Source organism: Sus scrofa, chromosome 7, assembly GCF_054392235.1.
Source record: "Sus scrofa isolate SSC_HxYL_T2T_F1_AM1 chromosome 7, Sscrofa_HxYL_maternal_Yorkshire_Landrace_v2.0, whole genome shotgun sequence".
Lineage (NCBI taxonomy): Eukaryota > Metazoa > Chordata > Mammalia > Artiodactyla > Suidae > Sus > Sus scrofa.
The window spans coordinates 101,278,752-101,302,166 of record NC_139389.1 but is presented as its reverse complement, the minus strand read 5'-3'; the positions used below and the strand labels follow the sequence as shown (position 1 = coordinate 101,302,166).

The window sequence follows — 23,415 nt, the reverse complement described above, 5'->3', positions numbered from 1 at the left end:
CCCTTGGAGACTAACTAGGGTTGGGAAGTGACTCTGGTCAGCATATGAATGTATTGAAAAGAGGAACATTATGGGGCTGGCCACACATCCGGTTATAAAGTGGATGTCATGATTAGTGTGTAGTGGGGCGGACAGCAATATAGTGTGGCCTGTGACTCACAGGAAGGCAGGAGAGTACAAAAATACAGGCTGGGCTGGCAGGAAAGATGGTGCTTAAATGGAGCAGAGGGTTCTTCCTATTACCTCCGTGATTCCACACATGCAGTCAAAGCAAGTACTAAGAAGGTAGGAAGCTCCTTCCAAGTTATATTTCATCTGAGGATGCAAAAATGACCACAGACAAGTGGAAGGACTTGTGCTGACCAAGGTCTCTCAGGAATTATCTGTGTGTTGTCTCTTCACTTAATGCTTGGTACAAGTGGTACACAGTGTTGTATTTCATTAATATTGTTTTGTCAGAGAGCGCTTGTCCTATATTTCAGATTTCCCAGGGATGCTGGGAGAAGGAATTATGTTATCCAGCAATATTCTATGCATTTAATTATTCCTGGGACCTGAGGCATTAATATAGCAATAGCATTTACTAAGGAATTAAGTGAAGAAGAAAGGCATTTCAGGTGTGTGGATTAGTGGGCACGAAGCTATTAAGAGGGGAATGAGCTTAATATGTGGCAAAGAATAAACTCTCCTACAGAGTAAAAGTGGAGAATCTGGGAATAATAGAAAGTAAATTTGGACAGGTAACTTGAGCTGGATTACAGAGCCTGGAGGGCCACACCGAAGAGGGCTGCCTTGGTTGTGGGCATCGCTGAAGGTTTTTAAGCAAATTTCATTTTAGGAAAATTAGTCCTGCATTGTACAGGATGTTCTGAAGTCAGAAAAGCCTGGAGGCTGGGAGAAAAGACATAAGGCTACTGGACTAATTTTTGTAGGAGGTAATAAAGGGCTGATATTGTATAGAAATGGAGAGGAAGGCCAGATATGAAAGACATGAAGATGAGTCCCTTTTACTTGCCAAGGAGAAATTCAATTGTTTGTTGAACATCTTGTCCTCACTGGGATCTTGTGGGAAAGAAGCAGTTTTTCTTGCTATTCTCTTAACCTCACATTCTTGCCACTTGTTTTCCCAATGTGGTCTCCTGTTGTCTTAATGGAGCAGTGGAGCTCTGCTCATTAAAATTGTGCAGCATATTACAGTTTCACTCACTTTAAGTAACTTATTTTATAGCATTTCAAACCTTCCAAGTTGATAAATTAGGCACTGTACTATTTTACACAATCTGGAGTCTCAGATTTAGAGAATTTCAGAAATTGGCAAATCCTGTGGCAAATGGCAGCACCTGCTGGCAAATATGGTATTACAGGCTAACTCTAGTAGACACTGGAATGGTCCAGAGAAAGATGAGCAAAGAGACAGAGCTGCAGGAGATGGAAGGGTTGAGGAGGGGAATCCATAGGCATGGGAGAAATTCCTATATTCCAGGAAAAGACAGGAAAAGCAATCAGTGATGGCAAGAAAATCCCAGAGAATGTTTAAAGAACCAATATGTGTCTATCACTACGCTAGCTACTTGGATAATATAAATGTGCCACCAGACAAGGTTCTTGACCTCATAGGTGATTACATATTTAGAATAATAAATTCTAAAGATATAAATGCTGCAAAAACTTCTTTTAGGGAGTTCTCTTGTGATGCAGTGGGTTAAGGATCTGATGTTGTCACCGCATCGGCTTGGGTCACTGATGTGGCATGGGTTCAATCCCTGGTCAAGGAACTTCCACATTGCAAGGGACTGACTACCCTCCCCAAACCTTCTTTAACAATAATTTTTTATTTAATTCATTTGAAAATTATTTTCTTGTGAACTGTTTTCCCTGTGAAAATACTTTTAATATTATGCTGGAAATTGGTGTGTGTATGGGGCAGTGGGACATGGTTTCACTTTTTAGCTCTTGTTGCTAGAAATCATACATCCTGGAAAGTCAGATTCTCATTTATGATTCAAAGATGACAGAAGTCTTCATAAGGTCTGGTCCTATATTTTCAGGGAGACTGGTGTATAGGAAGACTTTGTAACTTACTTGTTTATACCCACCTTTTTCCCCCTAAAAGATTTAAGACTAAGGAGGATAAGATCAGCAAATTTTAAAGAATTGTGTGAAAAACTCTATACTAATTATGGAAAGGGGTAAGATGAGGCATGAAGCATAATGACTACTATGTGGAAAGAGAGGAGTAGAGGTTGAAAAGTAAAAGAATAATAAAAGGTTAACTATTAGAGCTTAGTTTCTAGAGCTTGACTGACTAGGTCAAAATCCTGGTGCTGCAGTTGTTTAGCTGGGCAATCTTGGGCGGTTTCTGAGAGCTTTCAGTGTTTAATCTGTAAAAGGGAGATAGATAATAATAGTAACTGCCTCTTAGATTTGTTGTGAGTTTTAAATAGGTTAATATATGTAAAGCACTATACAGAGCCTGGCATTAGTAAGCAGTAAGCACTATATGTGTTAGCTACTATTATTATGGAAAGTGGTAAATGAGTGGCATAGTCAGCAATCTCTGCAGGAGTTAGCTGTAAATCCTTTTGGGAAACAGTGTTATAAATAAGAAATTGTGTTGAAAAGAAAAGAACACAGAAGGATGAACTGGGGAGGCTTTCTGGGAGGGTGGTGGTGGCTCATGTAAGCCAGAGTCTTTAAAAGAAGGAGGATTTATATGAGAGAAGAGGTATTCAGAATAGCCTGAAATGATGGAGCCTAGTAATAGGGGCTGGAAGAGAGGCTGGTCTGCCTGGAGCAGTGTGAGCATAAAGTAGTTGAACTCCTACATTGGGAGGCTCATGGGGGCCTTGACTACCAGGCTGAGGAGTCAGAACTTGACTCTGAAGATTTGGGAGCCACAGAGTGGGTTTGAATGGGGGAGTATGGCCTATCAGGAAAATTAATCTGTGCTGGAAGGGTGAAGAAGGCTGCAAAGCCAAGAGAACTGGTGAGGGGTGCAAGGAGGAAAGTAGTTTTCTCTCTACCCTTCTGAGTTCTTCACTGAGATCAATGTAGTAAAAAATAGATTAATGAGAGAAAACAAACGGAATTTTATTAACATATAGCCCTCATGTATACATAAGAGATACCCAGGGAAAATGAGTAACTCCTCAAGGTGACTTAGAATTCAGGGTTAAACATCATCTTAAGGGAAAGGGGAGGGGTATGTAGCCTCTTGAGTGGGGAGTAAGTGGGTTTTAGGAAAGATGAATGGGCTCTAAGAAGAAGATATGTGAGCTGTGACAATTTGTGACAAAGTGTGTCTGGGTGTGGTGTCGCCTTCTAGACTCCTCTCCCATGAGAAGAGTCAATCTTCCATGGTTGATGAAACTCCTGGGGAGGGGATTTATGACTTTTGGAGGGTCTTACATTTGGCAGACAAGGGGAATTCAGAGTAAGACTCTCCTTGCATTTGTTGTTTTTCGAGTGCCCACAGCTTAAAATAATATACCAAAGTGGGCTATTTGGGGGTGGCATGCTCTGCTATCCTCAGGGTCAAGTTGGTGTAGGACGAGAACTACAATGATGAGAATCTGGAAAGGGGGAAAGAAAGATGCAAGGATGCTGAAATGAACCTCACTAAGGAAGGGCTGATGAGATTGAATGCTGGGTCCAAGGGAGAGGGTGAGGAAGAGCCTACTGTTGAAGCTGGAGCCATTGGGATAGCTGAGGTGTCAAATGTGCTTAGGAGGAGGCTGGGGAAGCTGCAGATGATATTCTGGACATGGTGAGTTTGAGGTGCTAGGAAAAAAAAAGTGAACATTCCTAATGTCTGGGGCAGTTTCCATTAAGGGGCTCATGTAAGTGTTCCTAGTAGTTCTGGGGTAGAGGGCCTCCTTGAACATGGAGTACATCTCTAGACAGATATCCAGGTGATTTCCTCAACTTTTCATTTTTATATATGCAATGTAATTATAGGACTAGTAGTTTCACTACTTTTTTAGAATGAATCAGAATAGCATTTGTCTGAGATCCTCAAAAAGCATTCAAGCAATAAAAAGTGTGGCCTGTCCATTCTGGCTAATTCACCCTTCAGCCTTTTGTGCTGACTTTCTGCCTGAGGATATCCATGTCTCTCCTTCCAATTTAGCATTAATATTAATGACGGCTTCTAGAGTAGAAAATCAGATCAACAGGCAGAGTCAGATCTGCTCCTTTCAAGTTCCCAGTTTACCAAAGTGTGAAAGTCTGGTAAGTGATGAGAGTAACTCCTTTCCTCGAGTGGAAGGCTAATGCCATTAGAGATGGTTTGCTCTTTGCGACCTCATTTAGCAGCACACTAAGCAGTGGTTCATTAAGCTGTAAGCAGCTGTGTAGTGGCACCAGAGGCTTCTTAGGGCACTGGGCTGAGATGGTGGCTTCTGCATCTGGGGCCATTTAGAACTCTGCAGGAAGAACAGAGCTCTAAGTGGTTCTGAACATGAGTGTGGTGAAATTGAACATGGCCAGATTTGCCCTAACATTGAATTAAGGCTATAGGCGTTGAGAATCAGAAATAGTAACAGCATCACACATAAAACAAGATGGGGTACATTTTGCAAGGGAGCATTGTTTTTCCATTTCAAGGCTTGAGTGCCCAGGTATAATGGGGATGGGGAGTAAAGTAGAAACAAAAATTGTAATCTATACCTTGACCCAGATATCAAATTTTGGTTAGATGCATTTCAGTATGTCTTAGGTTTCTACCCAAACATACTTTTTTCTACGTGGCATGGTGAACAGGTTCAAAATTATTTTAAGGGTTTGGGATTTCTCTGCTGTATAATCTAGTCACTTGTTTCTCCTTCCACTTGTAAGTCAGCAATGCCCCCAGTGGCAGTGAGCACAAATAGCTCAATATGCTTTGAATCATACTTTCCATTTTTATCACTTTTGCTTGTTTTATAGTCTAATCTTAGGCCTGACTTATTTTTTTCCTCTCTTACTGCTATATTAATATACTTCACTATGCCTTATAGCAGAGTCAACTGTTCATTGAATGACTTGTTTCATAATTGTAGTAGGCAGGAAAGAGCTCAGAATGTTCCTGGCTTTGGCAATGCTATTGTGCAAGCAGTGTAGGCATAAGTATAAGGCACACTTGAATTCTAATCCTGTGTCACCTTAGCAAGTTACTTAAACTGTTTGTATCCCAGTTTCTTCATCTGGTAAGTGAGAGTATATGATCTTCACAGAATCATTGTGAAGAATGAAGGAAAACATGTAAAAAGTACATAGCAGAATACCTAGCATATTATTAAGCCCCTAGAAAGTATTTGCCAGGAGTTCCCGTCGTGGCGCAGTGGTTAACAAATCCCACTAGGAACCATGAGGTTGCGGGTTCAATCCCTGCCCTTGCTGAGTGGGTTAAGGATCCGGCATTGTTGTGAGCTGTGGTGTAGGTTGCAGACGCGGCTCGGATCCTGCGTTGCTGTGGCTCTGGCGTAGGCCGGCGGCTACAGCTCCGAATTGACCCCTAGCCTGGGAACCTCCATATGCCGTGGGAGCAGCCCAAGAAAAGGCAAAAAGACAAAAAAAAAAAAAAAAAAAAAAAAAAAAAGAAAAAGAAAAAAGAAAATATTTGCCAAAGAAATAAATAACTCCAAGACAAAATTTCCAAAGACATGGACAGATTTTCAAATACAGCAAAGTTTCAGAAGTGTCATGCTGATGACATAGCCAGTGTGGCGCTAGCTATGTGTTACAGTACTTTCTTTCAATATACATTTTTTAACTGCCAGATTTATGGTGAAATTGAACTTGGATACCCTCTAAAATGTTGTGAAATTTTTCTAAAGATGAATTGAAAGGGATTTACTCTGCTTTTTTTTTTTCTTCTTTTTTTTGGCCACACATAGAAGCTCCCAGGCTAAGGGTCAAACTGGAGCTGCAGCTGCAGGCCTGTACCACAGCCACAGCAACACCAGATCTGAGCTACATCTGTGACCTATGCCACAGTTTGCAGCAACATCAGATCCTTAACTGAGCAAGGCCAAGAATTGAACCTGCATCCTCAGAGACAACATTGGGTCCTTAACCTACTAAGCCACAATGGGAAATCCACCTGCTGCTTTTAATAATGTAAATCAAGATCAAAAATGGATTCTGTGAGATACATTCCAACTTGCCGTGAGAACTTAAGATTGCTTTAAATGACTAATAAACAAACAAACAAACAAACAAAAACAGTGTGAATCGAGCTATATGAAAACTTCAGTGTCTCAAAAGAGCATCTGCAGACAATACTGTGATACCATGGGAGTTCCCGTCGTGGTGCAGTGGTTAACGAATCCGACTAGGAACCATGAGGTTGCGGGTTCGGTCCCTGCCCTTCCTCAGTGGGTTAAGGATCCGGCGTTGCCATGAGCTGTGGTGTAGGTTGCAGATGCGGCTTGGATCCCACGTTGCTGTGGCTCTGGCGTAGGCTGGTTGCTACAGCTCCGATTCGACCCCTAGCCTGGGAACCTCCATATGCCGTGGGAGTGGCCCAAGAAATAGCAAAAAGGCAAAACAAAACAACAACAAAAAAAAACTATGATGCCATGACCTGAAGACTGGACCACTACCCCTGCCCCTTCCACCCCCAACCCCCCCTACCCCCACCGCCATGAGCCACAGGGGTATTCATGTTCTCATGGACTTCCTGTCCCATTGTGGACACCCCTAACCACCCTGAAGGAAGATAGTGTAATGGTCCTATTTTCTTTTTAGGGCTTAATTAATTTTTCTTCACAACTCAGTGAAGTAGAATTATTTCTGAGAAAGAAAAAGTGGAGCTTCATGCTGAGAGTACTGTTGGACAATCTGGCCTTTCTTATCCATTATCCCAAACTCAAGAACTCAGATAAGAGAGATAGGCTTAGAATTAACGAACAAACCACTCAAGAAATCAGGTAAAAATGGAAAGCTACAGATTCCTTTTTTTAAATCAAATGTTCTCTAAATGTGATGCTGGCTGTGGAAATTGAGCATGTGGTCCTCAGGGAGACTGACTCGACTGCATGTAGAGCCAGTAGGTGCATCCAAATTGCTGTAACTTCAACCCTTCTCCGTTTTTCAAAGCCTTGGCTTGCTTCTAGGTCACACTTTAGGATTTTTTCCCCCTAGACCCTAAATCTTAATTTGATTCATATTGCTTCTCATAACATTAAACATGTACACCCAAACTGCCTTACTAAGTAACCATCTTAAGCTTTTATGAGAAACTACCTTTATTTTAGCAGTAACCTGGGGTGTCTGTTTTGTAGCTGCAATTCAGAGATCCTGGAGAGGGTTACAGGCTGTATCCAACTGACTTGTAACTTTACTCAAAAATGACAGTGCAAACTCCTGAAGATGGCAGCAGCACTTTAAATTTCACCAGCCCAGGAAGGGCCCATGGTTAACACAACCAAAAATCAAATGATGCTGGCTGGCAGTCAGCTTAGTGTTTTCCCTGCATCCCCACCAACATTTCCAGCCACTATTTCAGTTTTCCACTTTATCTCTTTGAGCCCTGCACAGTGTAGAGCATAGAAAGAAGGAAGTAAAGCCTAAGAAATGTCTGTCTAATCCTCTTTATCATAGAAGAAAGGAATTCTTAAACCTTTCAAAAGGACCAGTCCCTCCATTTCCCTCTTAAATGTGGACTTTCTCTCTACTTGAGGGTGAAACTGAAGGAATAGAAATGGAGAAGTTAGATCATACACTGATTTTTAAAATATTACTCTTTACTAGCTATTTATACTATTAAGCAAAGACTGAGCAAACTATCCCTTCTGCTCTCTATTGCCAGAAATGCCCATTAAAGAAAATCAATGTTTATTCTGTAACTGCCAAAAACTATAATTTCTTTCTTTCTTTCTTTTTTTTTTTTTTGGTCTTTTTTAGGGCCACATCCATGGCATATGGAAGGTCCCAGGCTAGGGGTCGAACTGCAGCTACAGCTGCCAACCTACACATTACAGCTACAGAAACATGGGATCCAAGCTGTGTCTGCAACTTACACTGAAGCTCACAGCAGCACAGGATCCCTGACCCACTGAGCAAGGCCGGGGATGGAACCTACATCCTCATGGACACTAGTTGGATTCATTTCTGTTGCACCACAATGGGAACTCCCTGAGAACTATAAATTATAATGCTTGTACATAAGAGGTCTCCATAAATAGAAATTTGAGTCTTTCACATTTGATCTGAAAGCCATATTATTTATATAATTTTCTTCATGGAACTGAAGATCTAAAACATATTTTTAGACTTATTATTATATAATTATTTTTATCTTAATTAGATTTTTTAATGGCAGAGGCAACACAAGCTGGTATAAAAAGTCGAGCAATTCAGCAACATATATGGACTTAGTAACTTTCTCTGCCCTATCCTACTTTCTGAGGTAATTAAATATGCTCATAAAATACTATTAAAAAGTGAGATTTTACTGCACACATTATTAAAACTTTCTCTAGATCAACAGATATAAATTGAAGTCTTCTAATAGCTGCATAATATTCACAGTATGGATGTAACATAATTTATTCAACCATAGCTCCTGTGATGGACATTTGTGCTATTTCCAGTTTTGTCATCACTACAAATAGTGCTGCGGTTTCATGAACAGCCTTATAGACTGATGCTGTTTCTGTAGGCCAGAGTCCTCAAAGTAGAATGTTATATAGAGGGTTTTACGCACTGCGAATTTTAGTGAATACTCCCAGGTTGCCTTCTAAAAGGAGGTGTAACGATATTTGAGTTTTCATTTGCCTATATTCTTACCCACACTTCATATTACCAATTTAAAAAATTTCTTTGCCAATCTGTTGGTTAGAAAATGGTTACCTTGTTTGAATTTACATCTCCTTGGCAAGACTGCAAAGCATAGTGTCTAAAAGCATGGACCCATAGTCCACCTGCCTGGCTGTGCTTCTTACTAGCTGTGTGACCTTAGCAAGTTACATAGCTTCTCTGTGACTCAGTTTTATAGTTCACCTTGAAAATGGAAAAAAAACACAGTATCTGCCAAATAAGATTGTTATTGGTATTATTTTAATATTTATAAATATTTAAAATGGTGTCCAGTGCTGAGAGCAGTGCCTGACATGTAATAAGCACTATGTGAGTTAAACAAATGCATTCCGGTGTTATCAAACATCTTTTCATATATTTATTAACTATTTACATTTTTTCTGCTAAATATGAATATCCGAAGGTTTAATTCTTAGTGTAAAAAGGAGGATTTTTTTTTCCACATTTGAATTCAGATCATCCCCAGGGGAAAAGCACAGTAATCCCTGCCCCACCCCCCTACTCCACTGCTTGGAACTGCCAGGTATGAAGAAGAATCTGGCTAAAATGTTTGAATGAGAAGGACATAGAAAGACTTTGAAAAATAGACAATTTTCTAAATAAAAGAACATTCTAGGATTAACCCCTACTAATCTGAAAAATGACTTGAACTTTTCTTCCCTAGTAGATGGGACCTCAGTTGACCTGGATAGAGATGTAAATCCATTTGGTGCAATCCCAATCCCTCTTCTTCCCTCATTTTTATTTAAGTGAATAATTTAAAGCACTTCCTTCCCACCCCCAGAAATAGTATGCTTCAGCCCCCACCTATCCTTGACCTTCTATGTGTGTGTGTGGGGGGGGCGCGCAGGGGCATGAATGGAAAAAGGTGGGGGAACCCAACTCACTCCATCCCAGAAATGAGATATGTGATGGGGAAGGAAAGGGACTTTCATGACAAATCAAGGGAAAAAGAGAAATAACAAGAGAGAGGGAAGTGAGGAAGGCAGTTGGATAGTTGCCAAACATAATTTTACAAATGAAAAATCATCATTTGATATCTTGGATTTCAAAAGAGCTCAGCCTTTCTTGTTGAGGTTACTAACCACATACCTCTCCTCTCAATGGCTTACATTTCACTTGGATTTGTCCTCTACATGGAATCTTGTATTATTTATCAGTCATATAAATCTAAAAACACCCAACATCAAGCTTGCTTAGATGCCAGAGACAACTATTCTTGTGTTTTTTCTCTCAGCTTCTATCAGCAACATGCTCTTTTTATGTTTTCTATCTTCAGAGCTACAGAAAGATGCTCTTTCTTCAGGGATTGGTTTTAGTCTGTTTCAGTTAAATTCAAATTTGAATGGTTTTATTCCATTTCACATTTATGGGGGGGGGGGTAAAAGGAGGGAGAAAAGGGAGAGAAAGGAGTAAGAAGGAGGGTGGGGAGTTCCCGTCATGGCACAGTGGAAAGGAATCCAACTAGGAACCATGAGATTCCGGGTTCGATCCCTGGCCTCACTCAGTGGGCTAAGGATCCGGCATTGCTATGAGCTGTGGTATAAGTTCCAGACCCGGCTGGGATCTGGCATGGCTGTGGCTGTGGCGTAGTCCGGCAGCTGTAGCTCTGATTAGCCCTAGCCTGGGAATCTCCATATGCCGCACGTGTGGCCCTAAAAAGACAAAAAAAAAAAAAAAAAAAAAAAAAAAGGAGGAGGATGGAAAGGGGAGATTTTTCTGAACCACATTCATTGGCATTTGTGCAGTCTTATTAGGCAAGATCAAACTGACTTTTATGGAACCTTAGAAACAATGGCAGGTAATGAGAATTTTGATGAAAATGTATTCCCCTGGTAATCTCAGCTTCAAACATTCTATATCCTACCACGATCTCCTATTTGTCAGACTCATTCCCTCCAGTAGCTGGTCTTCAATAACTCTTCCACCTCACCTCCAATCCTTGTATTTTTCTCCCATTTTTTCCTTGAATCCACTAGTCACACTTTTCTCCCCTTGTGCCACCTCCATTTTGTCAAATCTAGTGCTGTTAGCTGCAACTGACACAGTTGTTCACACCTTCCTTCTTGTGATTCTTTCTTTACTTGGTTTCTAAAACATGGTGCCTCCTGAGTTTCCTTCTAGTCCCACCGCTGGCTCCTCCTCCCCTTTCTGATCTCTGCATTGCAATGCCTCAGGCCTCAATCTTTGAGCTGCCTCCCTCTCTTCTGTCCACACTAACTTCCTGTAAAGATCTCAGCCAGTCTCACCTACAGGGCTGACAGATAAAATGCAGGATTCCAAGTTAAAAATTATGGATAGGGCTTGGGAAAGTCACAGTGTCTGAAATAAAATTGAGAATTTTCATAGAAAGATGGAGAGAACCCATTCAAAGACACTTGTATTTTGGCTGCCATTCTTCTTATCTGCATCTGCTATACTAGAGTTTATTTTATACTTTTTTTTTTTTTTTTTTTTTTGTCTTTTTGCCTTTTCTAGGGCTGCTCCAGCAGCATAGGGAGGTTCCCAGGCTAGGGGTCTGATTGGAGCTGTAGCCACCGGCCTACGCCAGAGCCACAGCAATGCAGGATCCAAGTCACGTCTGCGACCTACACCACAGCTCATGGCAATGTCGGATCCTTAACCCACTGAGCAAGGCCAGGGACTGAACCTGTAACCTCATGGTTCCCAGTCGGATTTGTTAACCACTGCCCCACAATGGGAACTCCTACACATTTTTAAAATGTTTTGTTCAAGAGTGAACTGTTTCATGGCTTTCTCAGTCTTCAGTGGTTTCTGAGGCTTTGAAAGCCTGAGATCCAGAATATGTTTGTCATAGTCTGTTTGGGCTGCTATAACAAAAATAGACTAAGTGGCTTAAAAACAACAAACATTTATTTCTGACAGTCTGCAGGCTGAGAAGTCCAAGATCAAGGTACAAATAGATTTGACGTCTGGGGAGGGACTAGCTTCTTGGTACTGTGTCCTCATATGATAGGAGAGTAATGGCACTCTGCGGCCTCTGCTATAATGGCACAAATCCCATTCATGAGGGCTCCACACTCAGGACTTAATCATCTCTCAAAGGTCCCACCTATGACACATTCACATTAGTGATTAGATTTCAACATATGAAAATTTGGGGCACAAAGACATTCAGTCTATAGCAATGCTTACATTATTTTTTAAAGACATAATTGTCATAAAGTCACAAAATTAAAAAAATTATAATGAAGTGCTTTGTGGATCCTGGAGGATCCCAAGACTTTCTTTTTAAAAATACTTATTTTTTATTTCCTCTTCATGGTAGAACATAATATAGCCTATATTATAGGATAGGTTGCTTTACAGCCTACGTTTCAATTTTTTATAATTGGAAAACAGCTAGCACTTTGCATGCTGGTATCTGCTCTCCAATCTTTGCTGTTAGAAAGAAAGTCATTATAAAATTAGTTTTCAAATTGGACCTGCCATGTTTACTATTCCTGGTCACTATCTTCCTTATGGCTCTATCTAAGGAAACAGAACAAGTAGCAGAAGGGTTATGAGCACCCTCAGAAACAAGCTGGTCGGAAATGTAAGATGAAATGAGAATCTGCCTCTACCCAAGATCATTCTTCACTGGTCTCTGCTTCCTCCTATGTGACTTTAAATTTCTACCTGTAGGACATGCTGGGGAGAAGTGTGCCTGTATTGGGCTTTTCAGACAGGGAAAAAAGCTTTAATGGGGATAGTTGAGATCCACCTTGCAGGAATTTGGCTAGGAAGAACTGATTGGATGATTCTGCCAAGGAGGAGGGACAGAATGTTTATGCAGAATCATATCATGGATGATGCTAAAGGGAAAGTGCTTCTTTGCAAAGATTTGTTGGAGTTTTAGGGTATTTACTCCCCTTAGCATTCAGACAGGAGGCAGACAAGAGCCTTACTACAGTTCTCTTCCTAATATTAGCAATCTTATTCCTTCATTGCCCAACAAAATTTTACTTGAATCTGTACCCATTCTAGCGACACTCGTGAGTAATGGTGGCCAGAGGGATTGGTTATGAGGTGCATGAGTGACAGCTGGATGAATAGACTCCAGGAAGTGCTTGTACCAGAGAGCCTGGCAGCTGTGGTCCCATCTGTAGTGTATAAGGAAGGCCAAAGAGTGTCAGGGGCCAAAAGGTGTTCACAGAGGTGCCTGCCTGTTCAGGCAGAATATTTTTCAGAAATAGGATATTGGCAAGTTATGCAACATTTGCCCTTAACAATGACAAATATCTTAGACTTGGAGTCCTCATTGTGGCGCAGCAGAAATGAATCCGACTAGGAACAATGAGGTTTTGGGGGTTTGATCCCTGGCCTCACTCAGAGGGCTAAGGATCCAACGTTGGTGTGAGCAGTGGTATAGGTCACAGACGCAGTTTAGACCTGGTGTTGCTGTGGCTGTGGCATAGACTGGCAGCTACAGCTCCGATTAGACCCCTAGCCTGGGAACTTTCATATGCCTCAGGTGCAGCCCTGAAAAGTAAAAACAAATAAACAAATATCTTAGACTTTATAATGCTTACAACATTCTAGGAACTACTCTACACACTTTGCCTGCACACACCTTGCTTGTGTTCATTCATTCAACCCTTATGACAGCCTATGGAGGAGGCAATTTTCTCAGACCTGTTTTATAGAGGAGGAAGCTGAAACATGGAGAGGTCCAGTAACTTGCTCAAGAAACTGGTAAAACTGATATTGGGACCCAGGCAGTCTGACTCCAGAGTCTATGGCCCTTTCACCACATGACACAGCACCACATGACACAGCACTACTACCCACATCTCAGCAGTGGCTGGTTACTCAGATAGTTATCCAGTTATTCAGAGTCACTGACTTGAGATAGATAACTAAGACTGAGGGTGGAGTGGGGGTGGTGTTTGGGTGGGGAGCCAGCAGTGTGAGTTAAGAAAATAAATAGTTGGAGGTAATGAGAGAATGTGTGTTGTAATAGAAAAGAGGCATCTGAATAGGGGTACCTTTTACATGATGTTTATAGCTATCTGTATAGATACTTGGGAACAGCACAAAGAAAGAACCAGAGTTAGCTATTTACAGCTTATTGTCTAATTTTCTTTTAGCCTAGAGTATGAGTTAGTGTTTGTTTTCATGGTTGCTGTAGAATTTCAGATACAAAACTTTAATGGATTACAATCTGAGTTCAAAATGTTCACATTTTGTACCTGGCTGAAATCACTAAAGGTTATTGGATGTTCTGATTCTGAAAAGGAACCAGTTGTTTTCAGTGTCCTTGGCTTAAGAAAAGAACAACCTAGTCCCAGATTATTTCCAGTTAGATTTTATATTCTGAGTCTTTCTGCCATTTGGTAAATTCCAAGATCAAAGACTAGATAAATGATTGAGATCCTGTCATTCCAACAAAATGCATGTGTTATGTGGTCAGCTTATCGCTAATCAGAAGTTTAGACTTCCTGGAGTTCCAGCTGTAGCTCAGTGGAAACGAATCTCACTAGCAACCGTGAGGACGAAGGTTTGATCCCTGGCCTTGATCAGTGGGTTAAGAACCCAGCACTGCCATGAGCTGTGGTGCAGGTCGCAGACGCTGCTTGGATTCCACATTGCTGTAGCTACGGCGTAGGCCAGCGGCTGCAGCACTGGTTCGACCCCTAGCCTGAGAACCTCCGTGTGCCTTGGGTGTGGCCCTAAAAAAGAAAGAAAAAAAGAAAGTTTAGACTTCCAGACCAGGCCACCAGCCATGCTGTACCTCGAACATTCTAAAAACTAGTTTGGGATTAGTCAAGGCTGATTGAAACTAAGTACCAGAAATGAAACTTGGCACTTTTCCGTGAAAATGTCAACTCTTCCTCTTTCTCCTCCTCCTCCTCATTCCCTTCACCATCATCAACACCAACAAAAACGCTTGTATTGTACCTTACAGCTGACACTTTATGGCACATGATATAGATTTTGCTTTTTTTTTTCCCCTTTTTTGGCCATGCCACTGGGATGCGGAAGTTCCCAGGCCTGGGAACGAAACTGCCACAGCAGTGAAAATGCCTGATCCTTAACTCACTGAGCCACGAGAAAACTCCTTTCCGTTAAAGGCTAATACTAAATTATTGAATGTTAAAATTTTTCCTTTGTCTTTTAAAATTTAGATAATAGTTACCAACTCTTACTTATTTAAATTAATTAAACAATGGTTAGAAATATGCCAATAACAATTAGGTCAGTTGATTTGGACAATTAAGATACAAATATGGCCTTTGAACAGTAAAACAAATAAACAAAACCAGGCTTTGTAAGATTGACAGAAGGATAATTCCAAGTATGTAGGCTTTTTATATTTATGCTGTTTCATAAGATGAGATTCATCTCAGAAGTGCCTAGAGCTGATTATAACAGTGAATAGAGAAAGATATCAGGAATTGAATACTAAAATTGCTATAGATTTGACATGAAAATTTTTCTACCAGGTTTGGGAACATGATGGTTATCTACCTTATTTTCAGTTCTTGTTTAAAAGATATATACTCAAATCTTATTTCTTGTTTTGAGATTCTGCTCAAAACTTGGCCTCTATGTGTCTCATTTGCAAACTGGCATTCTCTGACCTGACCTCTAAACGAAGGTTACTGTTGAGGGCCAGCTGATAGGAATGATTATAAAGAACAGCCAAAAGTGCAGTGCTGTGTAAATGCTAAATACTGATGATAATGATACAGAGTGGGAGGAAAGGTGTGCAGTTTCCTTTGCTGAACTAGGCTGTATAGCGTTTGACCTCCAGGAAAGTCATTTTGTTTGTGGGTATGTGAGCAAGTGTGCATACATTTGAACTCTCACAGAACATAGATTTTTAAAACTTCAGGTTGCATTTTAACTTTTATCTCAACTATTTAAGAGTTTTTACATATCAAATCAGTAACTTATTGAAATGTGTAAAATGAAGGCATTTTTTTGCACAAACTTTCTTCTCTTTTATCTAAGCTTGGGTATACAGATATATGGAAACACAGAGTTTTTCTTGTCATTAACCAACTTTAAAGGCAACTTCAATTTAATAGGCTGTAGCTGAGTGCTCCCAGCCCCATCAGCCTCTCTCTGCTTGAGCGCAGGCAAGAGTAATTCACTCTCAGTGGGAAACAGAAAGGACATGTACTATTTTCCTAAGAAACCAAAGTAAAAGCTGTGTCTGACAGGCAGTGACATTCTCCACCCCACCCCCAGTGGTGGCTGTGTAGCAAGTCTGTTGAGAACATTTCCCACTGTTGTGTGGATTTATTTCCTGGAGGGACTACTCCCTGGAACAGTCTTCCTGTTGTGACTGCCCTCCCCAAAAGATCTCATCCTAATTTTGCATTCAACTGTTACTTCATAGAGGAGGGTCTGAGACTATGAGGAAGAGCAAGGCTAATTGCAGTCAAGCCCCCAATATTGCAAGAAATGAGGATTAAGTTTCCTCGTGAAAGGACCTCATTTGAGAGAAGTCTGTTCTCACTTGACAGCTTAATGGGACTTTATGATTTTGGGTTCCTTCAAATTCTGCAACACTTGGTTCCGTTCTCTGAAAAACACTGAGAAGCTGTACTGTCGAGAAGCATCCCATTTCTCAAATGCTTTTAAAGTTACGATAAGATTTGTCTGGCAAAGGCATCATAGCATTTGGCAATGTCCAAAACTGACTCTCATTTTTCTGTCCTTATTGGAAAATAACATCTGGGCTCATAACCTTGTCATCAACTATTGTCTCACCATGATCTTTTAGGGAGAGATAGTTCATCCACTGTTCCTTTCTACTTGGTCCTGGGCTTGGAGATCATGTGGAGAAAGTCATGGACTTTAATTGCAATATTGAGTCTCTTATGAGTTTGCATGCAGCCTGATCCTTCAGAGCATGAATTCTGCTTCTCAAGAAAATGCGGTGGAAGTTTGTCTGCCGATAATGGCTTTGCTCTTCATCATAGGTATACGAAGCCCCAGCATTTTCTTTCTACCTGCCTATCATCTGACCAGCACAAGCCCCTGCAGTTTTCATTTAGCATTCAGAAGTAGCTGAAACAAAGTGCAACTTTTCTTTCAATTCTTGGAGTACTTCCTAGAGGCAAGGGACTTCTGGAGGCAGAGCTCAGCACTCTTCTGCAGCTTGGAGGAACTGAGAAAATGAGTGTCAGTATGCATGCTCAAACTTGCTCCTGAGGACCTTTGTTTCTTTTCTTTCACTTTTATCTCAGAGGGAATGTGATCCCACAAAATAGAGACCGGATCTAACTGTACATTGAGTGATATCACTGCTGGCATTCAGTATGCTAACTTTTACAAAGAGTAAGAACTATAAACCTGTTTTTGATGTTAGCTAGAGCCTTCCTAGGAAAAGAAAGGAGAAGGAGGTAGAGATTTTCTTAAGAGTCTCAAAAGGCCATAAAACTCTCAGAGACCTTGATTTTCCTGACCTCTTTTTCTCCCCTCCCCACTTTGGGCATCATTTGATTTACACCGATAAACAGGAGTGAAGACTCTCTCTACCTGCACAGATTCTCCTGGGTCTGGATAGAGGACAGTTTCTAACACTGACTGCATGGAATTCCAGCTTTGACGTGTAGTTCTTTGATGAGTCCTTTGATCTTGCTCAGTTTTTAGGGATCAGTTTCCAGACACCTGACAATAAGCACACTCAGCAGAAACAGTCTTCAGACTCCATTTCCTTCCCACCCTGGGAAGCCATCAACCATGCACTTTCATCTCTTCCACTAAAGCCAGATTGTATCTCTGACCTGAACTTGATGAATTGATATGAGGGCTCTAAACTTCCTCACTCATTGCCTTTTTACTCAAAAGGAGCAGCTGTTGCTGGACTTTTGATGGAATTGACGAAATAAGATCCAAATTCAATAACTCCTTCGAGGACTGTGGTGCCTGGGTAGGTGTAAAAGGGGGGAGTATGCAGGGTTTCTAACAAAGCCTGGCTCTTATTTCCACCAACTTCTGCATTTTTCCTAGGTTGAGAATCCCAGTGCTTGGAGTTTCCATTGTGGCTCAGCAGTTAACAAACCCGAATAGCATCCATGAGGACTCGGGTTTGATCCCTAGCCTTGATCACTGGGTTAAGTATCCGGCATTGACGTGAGCTGTGGTGAAGGTTGCAGATGCAGCTCAGATTCTGTGTTGCTGTGGTTCTGGTGTAGGCCGGTAGCTACAGCTCCGATTAGACCCCTAGCCTGGGAACCTCCAAATGCTGCAGGTGCCACCCCCCACCCCCCAAAAAAAGAGAGAAAAGAAAAAAGAAATCCCAGTGCCAAGCACAACTGAAATACAGAGGGTAACATGCACAAGTAGACAGAACTGCCAGCCTGTGGATGGTGCAGAGAGGACTAATAGGAAAAGAGAAATGACTAACTCTGGGTAGTAAGGAAATACATGCTTACTCCAAGGTCAGAAATTAAGAGCATATCTGCATGAAGAATTTTTCTGGGTTAATTAAAAAGGAAAAAGAGCAAAGATTTAGATATTTTAGCATATGGTTATAAACCTCTTACTCAAAATGGTCTTTTTTTGAACATCTTACTCATGCTGCTAAGTCATAGGACTTCATGCTGAAGGGAGAGTTTAGTTAAAGGACATTTCCTGGAAAAGGAACACACCAGATCGTATGTTGTCATATTTGTTCTTAAAACAACACATTGGGGAAACTTTCTGATGTAGGTATTAGAAGAAAGGTAACCTTTTAGCAGCTCAGAGAACTTGATGCCTATCTAAATGATAGAGAAATTCACTCAAAGGTACAGAGAGAAAGGAGAGACCAGTGGAAAGGGTTGGTCAGGGAAGGCTTTGTGAGTGAATTAGCCATCAGGTGCTTACGGTGGGCATTTCTTTCTGCATAATTTCATGGGCTTCTTGAAAGAGAGGATTTTATAGATTGTGAAACAGAGCTTTGGCGAGGTAATTTGTCTAAAGCTTTCTAGTTCATCAGTGGTACAGCGAAGCCTTGGACTGGGGCAATTAGATCCTTTCCTGTATACCACGCCATCTTCACTTGGGCTGAACGTGAAAGATAGACATGATTTAGTGATAAAGTAGAGCAGCTTAGGAGGAAGGTTAGACCTCGAGGAGGGGAGCCGCCAAGGAGAAAGAGGAATGAACACAGTTCCTTGCCTTGTTCTTCACCCTGCAGTGATGGAGAGTGAAGGGGAGACCAGCCTAACAATGAGCGTCCAGCCTAGATTTGCCAACCCAGGTCCTCTGACATCAAATAAAATGCACTTTCCACCATGCTTTAGCAAAAAATATTTTATTCCAGTCTTAAAATGCAAAAGCGTAACATATTGGGAATGAGCTTGCTAAAAAAAAAAAAAAAAAAAAAAAAAAAAAAAAAAAAAAAAAAAGCACGGGGTAGGAGAGTTTGAAAGTCGAGGACACCAATCTAAGTCTTGAAGAAATGATAGGGAGAAACTAAGGATAATAGGAACTATTCCATGATTTTACCCCAGGGTGGTGGTAGTGTATGCATTGGGGCACAACCAGGGGCTCCCAGAGGTAATTCCTGCCCTGTTTGGCTGGGGTCCACCTACTCTCCCAGGGTATAACTGATTGTTTCAGCTTTCTCTATCTTGTCATTGGCAAGGCTTACTATTATTACTATTATTATTATTTTTGTCTTTCTCTGGGGCCGCTCCCACAGCATATGGAATTTCCCAGGCTAGGGTTCTAATAGGAGCTGTAGCTGCTGGCCTACACCAGAGCCACAGCAACGCAGGATCCAAGCCTCGTCTGTGACCTACACCACAGTTCATGGCAATGCCAGATCCCTAACCCACTGAACAAGGGCAGGGGATTGAACCCACAACCTCATGGTTCCTAGTCAGATTCGTTAACCACTGAGCCATGAGAGGAACTCGAAGGCTTACTATTATTTACTATTACCCAACTCCTAAACAGCTCACATCTCTCTCTCACCCTCTCTCTGGAGGCTAATCCTTTCTCTGTGGGTCCCACTATAGCAAAAAATATTTAAAATGACTCTGGCTGAGATAAAATTTTGTCACACTGTTCAGGCTTGTTTTGTCCATCAGTTCTGGTCTGAATATCTGATTCCTGAGTCCCTCCTATTCTTGAGCACTTACTTACATGCATTGATTTTCTTTCAGCTCTGCATAGCCTCTAGTTCCTCGGACCTCTCCAGGTGTATGTCTTGGGAGGGCACATGATCTACCCTCTTAGTTCTGTTGTAGAACCGCTGGCCTGGGACCCTGTAGTGGATATCCACTGTTTCTGCCTGCCCTGGATCCTTCTCTCCTGCTGGTAAAACTACCCTTCCCACACTGTAAGCAACTCTTGGTGAGACTTCCAACTGAAGCATGCCCTCTCTTAGTGTGTGCACACACTTGTCAGAGCCTGATGCTTCTGCAGATGTATGGATGAAAACAACAATGACAGAGAAAAGTGCTCTACTTACTTCTCCAAGAACAAGAAATGTGAGAAATTCTGGAATTCTATCATGGTCCAGAGAAAATAGAATGGAGTGAAACCATCTATGCCTACAGCAACAGAAAGAGATGGAATCTTGGGAGCAATGGGAAAGATGCCACATTGAATGTCTGCATTAAAATTGTTGCTATAATCCATAAGCAGATGAATATTTTAAGTAAATGATTACTATAATCTTTTAAAAACTTAACACACACACACACACACACACACGCATGCACACACACAGTCAAATCAATTATATACTCTTCTCATGAATTTAAATTTTAAACAGATTGACCCAAGGATGAATTGTGTTTGGAGGAGTGACCTGAAGTCTCTGTCCAATAGTCCTGCTATTGAGATTGCTCAAGTTGCCCTTGTTTTGGGCTGCTCTAAAGTCTAAGGTTCAGCTTTTCTTTGATTTTGATGAACTGCTCTAAGTCCTTCCCAAAGTTTATTTTTAATTTGTTGTTCAAATTAGCTAGAGTCAGTCCCTGTTGTTTGCAACAAAGAACCTTAATACAGATCCTTCCTTATTTTAAATCACAACTCCCAAGGGCAAGGTGGAGGTCAGTAATATGACAAAGGCCTCCCTGCTTGAGTCCTAAGATTGCTCAGAGAGTGTGGGGATGAAACTGTTCTGTGTTCACTTGACTCTGGACTGGCAGCCTTTTCTATGCTCCGTTGTACTGGTTATTTTGACCTGGGGTTGGTCTTTGGGCATTCCATTCCCAGGAATCCGCTTCGTTCTACCACCTGTTCTGGCACTAAAAAGTTTATGCTTTCTCTCTCTGGCAGTTTCTCTAAAACCTCCTACTTTTCCCATAAATCCCATGCCATGCCCAAGAAGGGTTTCCATTCTCCTTTCCTGGGGATTCACTGTTTCAGGACCTCCTCCCTCCTAGGTCCATAGCTTGCCAGCAGTAGAGTAGTAGTAGCAAAGGGGTGATTCCAGAATTAGGGCAGGAATGGATTAACATCTCACTCCTGCTACTTATGAGTGACTTTACCTAATCTCTCTGAGCCTGATTTTACAGAAATAAATGCTACTCATGGCTGCAGTACTTGAGATTGCTCTCTGTGAATTGGTATTGGTGTTCATTGAAGGCAAAGTTTTCTGGACAAAAGAGTGTGGTTAACTCACTGCAAAACCATTAGTCTCTTGGGAGAAATGACTCTGCATGGGCTCTAGAGATGATAAATTTACTGGTGTCATCTTTCATATGAAATGTCACAAATAAGACACAGTCCTAGAAAAGTTCAGTCAATTGACCGAGGACATACAGCTAATTAAATACAAAGCCATATCTGAAATTCACCGCTCCTAGTTCTCTTTGAAAAGTACTATTGATGTTAAAAGTTGCCCTGAATGCTTTCTCTCCATTTTTTTTTTTTTTTTTTTTTTTTTTTTAAGGTATTAACTCTAGTGCTGAGTTCCGTCCCTGGAGAGATTCTGCCACCTATGATGGGAGTGATGGTAGAGGCCTGCATCCTGAGAGGTCCCTTTTGGTTTAGTTTATTGAATAAGGAATGCACAAACTCTCTGTAGCTTGGAGCCTGAGCATTCTCTAGTGACTTTTCCAGACAACCCTGGTGTCAGGGCTTCCACACCCAGCCAGAGAGACGGTTCATAGGGCTTCCCTGTGTGTAAGCAGGGAATGGACACTAGTAAGGGTGATCTGGTCACCCTGGCCCTGAACACTGGATTTAGCAGTGAGGTACACATACCCCCCAATGAGTCAGTCTTCTTATCACTTACCAGTCCAGACAGGCTTCCCCAGGCAGACTGCTGAGTTACATCAGACATAAATGAATCAATACAAACAAATTCCTTTACAAAAGAAAAGCTAATTAGTCACATGGCTGCCCAAATCAACTGCGTGTCTGTCTCTGAGCAGCTGACACATTCTAATTCCCACAGACAACTGTATTTTAATTCTCATTAGTGAAAAATACATATCTACTTTGTTATTGCCAACTGAAAGTCTTGCCAAGTTTGTTTTCTAAAGAACAACCAGTAATGGAGACTTTACTGTGGTCTTAAAAGGGTTTTCCACAGCTTAGAGAAAAGTCAGGCTTTATGTTAGGAAGTAGAATAATTCATAGAGGATGATGATCTAATCATAACTGGGTCCCTACTTGGCTACATTTGCAAAGAGGGGGATGCAGAGCTGGGGGATGAAGGCAAGGGGTGTGACCCCATGGCACTGGCTGGAAGGTGCTGCAACCCAATTTTAGCCTCTGGGAAGAACACGTACTTCCCACAAAACTTTCCTACTAATAGATGCTTTGTTTTACTGTAGGAACCCCCAAAAGTCAAAGGCCATTTGCTAAGGGAAACTCAATTTCTCATTCATTAACCAATCATCACTCTTCTCAATGTCCCTGGCAACCAGAGATCACTGCCTTGTAGAGCCAGTGTAAAGCATTCATTACTATACTGGCATCTTGAAATACTGTGAGTATGAATTAGCTATTGCAGGTAGTACTACAAATAGTTAAGCATGTGAGTTTAGAGTTAAATTCCTTGGTTCAGATTCTGACTCTGTCACTCACTAACTGATTAACTTTGGACAAACTAACTTTATTTCTCCAAAGTTACATTTCCTCTCATGCAAAAGTGTGACTGACACTGTATTTTCTTAGATCTAGTATGCTAACATTACTTCTGGTTCAACTAATGGAGAAAATGGCTGCCAATCAAATTATGACATGACATTGATTTGAAATTCACCCATTTTAGAGATGTTAAAATGTGTTTAAATAAAAGGATACTACAAATTAGGAAGGAGGCTAGTACATACCCCATCGTACTCTTGTGAGGACTAAGATAATTCATACAAATTCTTAGCAGTTTGTCACACAGTAAGCCTTAATAAGTGATTACTACTATATTACTACCAGAAGGTGGTAGTTTGCATAATTACAGCAATCATTTGTTTCTCTGTGCTTTATTCTCTTCATCTTTAAAATGAATGGATAGCCATATGGTTCTGCCACCCAGAATTGGGAAGAAAAACTAATTAAAAAATGTTTTTAGGACCTTACAGCTTAAACTGTGAAACACTATTTACTCCTTCTGCTATTCATCTTGTGTGCCTAAAAACTGATCAGGAAATGTACTCTGTATATTTTTATGTATGTATTAATTTAGTCAGAATTCCAAGGACAATTTAAACT

At 41.1% G+C, this 23,415-nt stretch overlaps 2 protein-coding genes across 7 annotated transcripts in view; one reads left to right on the top strand and one right to left on the bottom strand.

Moving 5' to 3' along the window:
* Positions 1-23,415, top strand: part of LOC102159623 (uncharacterized) — a 412,972-nt gene that overhangs the window by 50,926 nt on the left and 338,631 nt on the right. The gene's annotated exons all lie outside the window — the stretch shown is intronic.
* Positions 1-23,415, bottom strand: part of CCDC196 (coiled-coil domain containing 196) — a 137,305-nt gene that overhangs the window by 96,101 nt on the left and 17,789 nt on the right. The window lies entirely within an intron of this gene.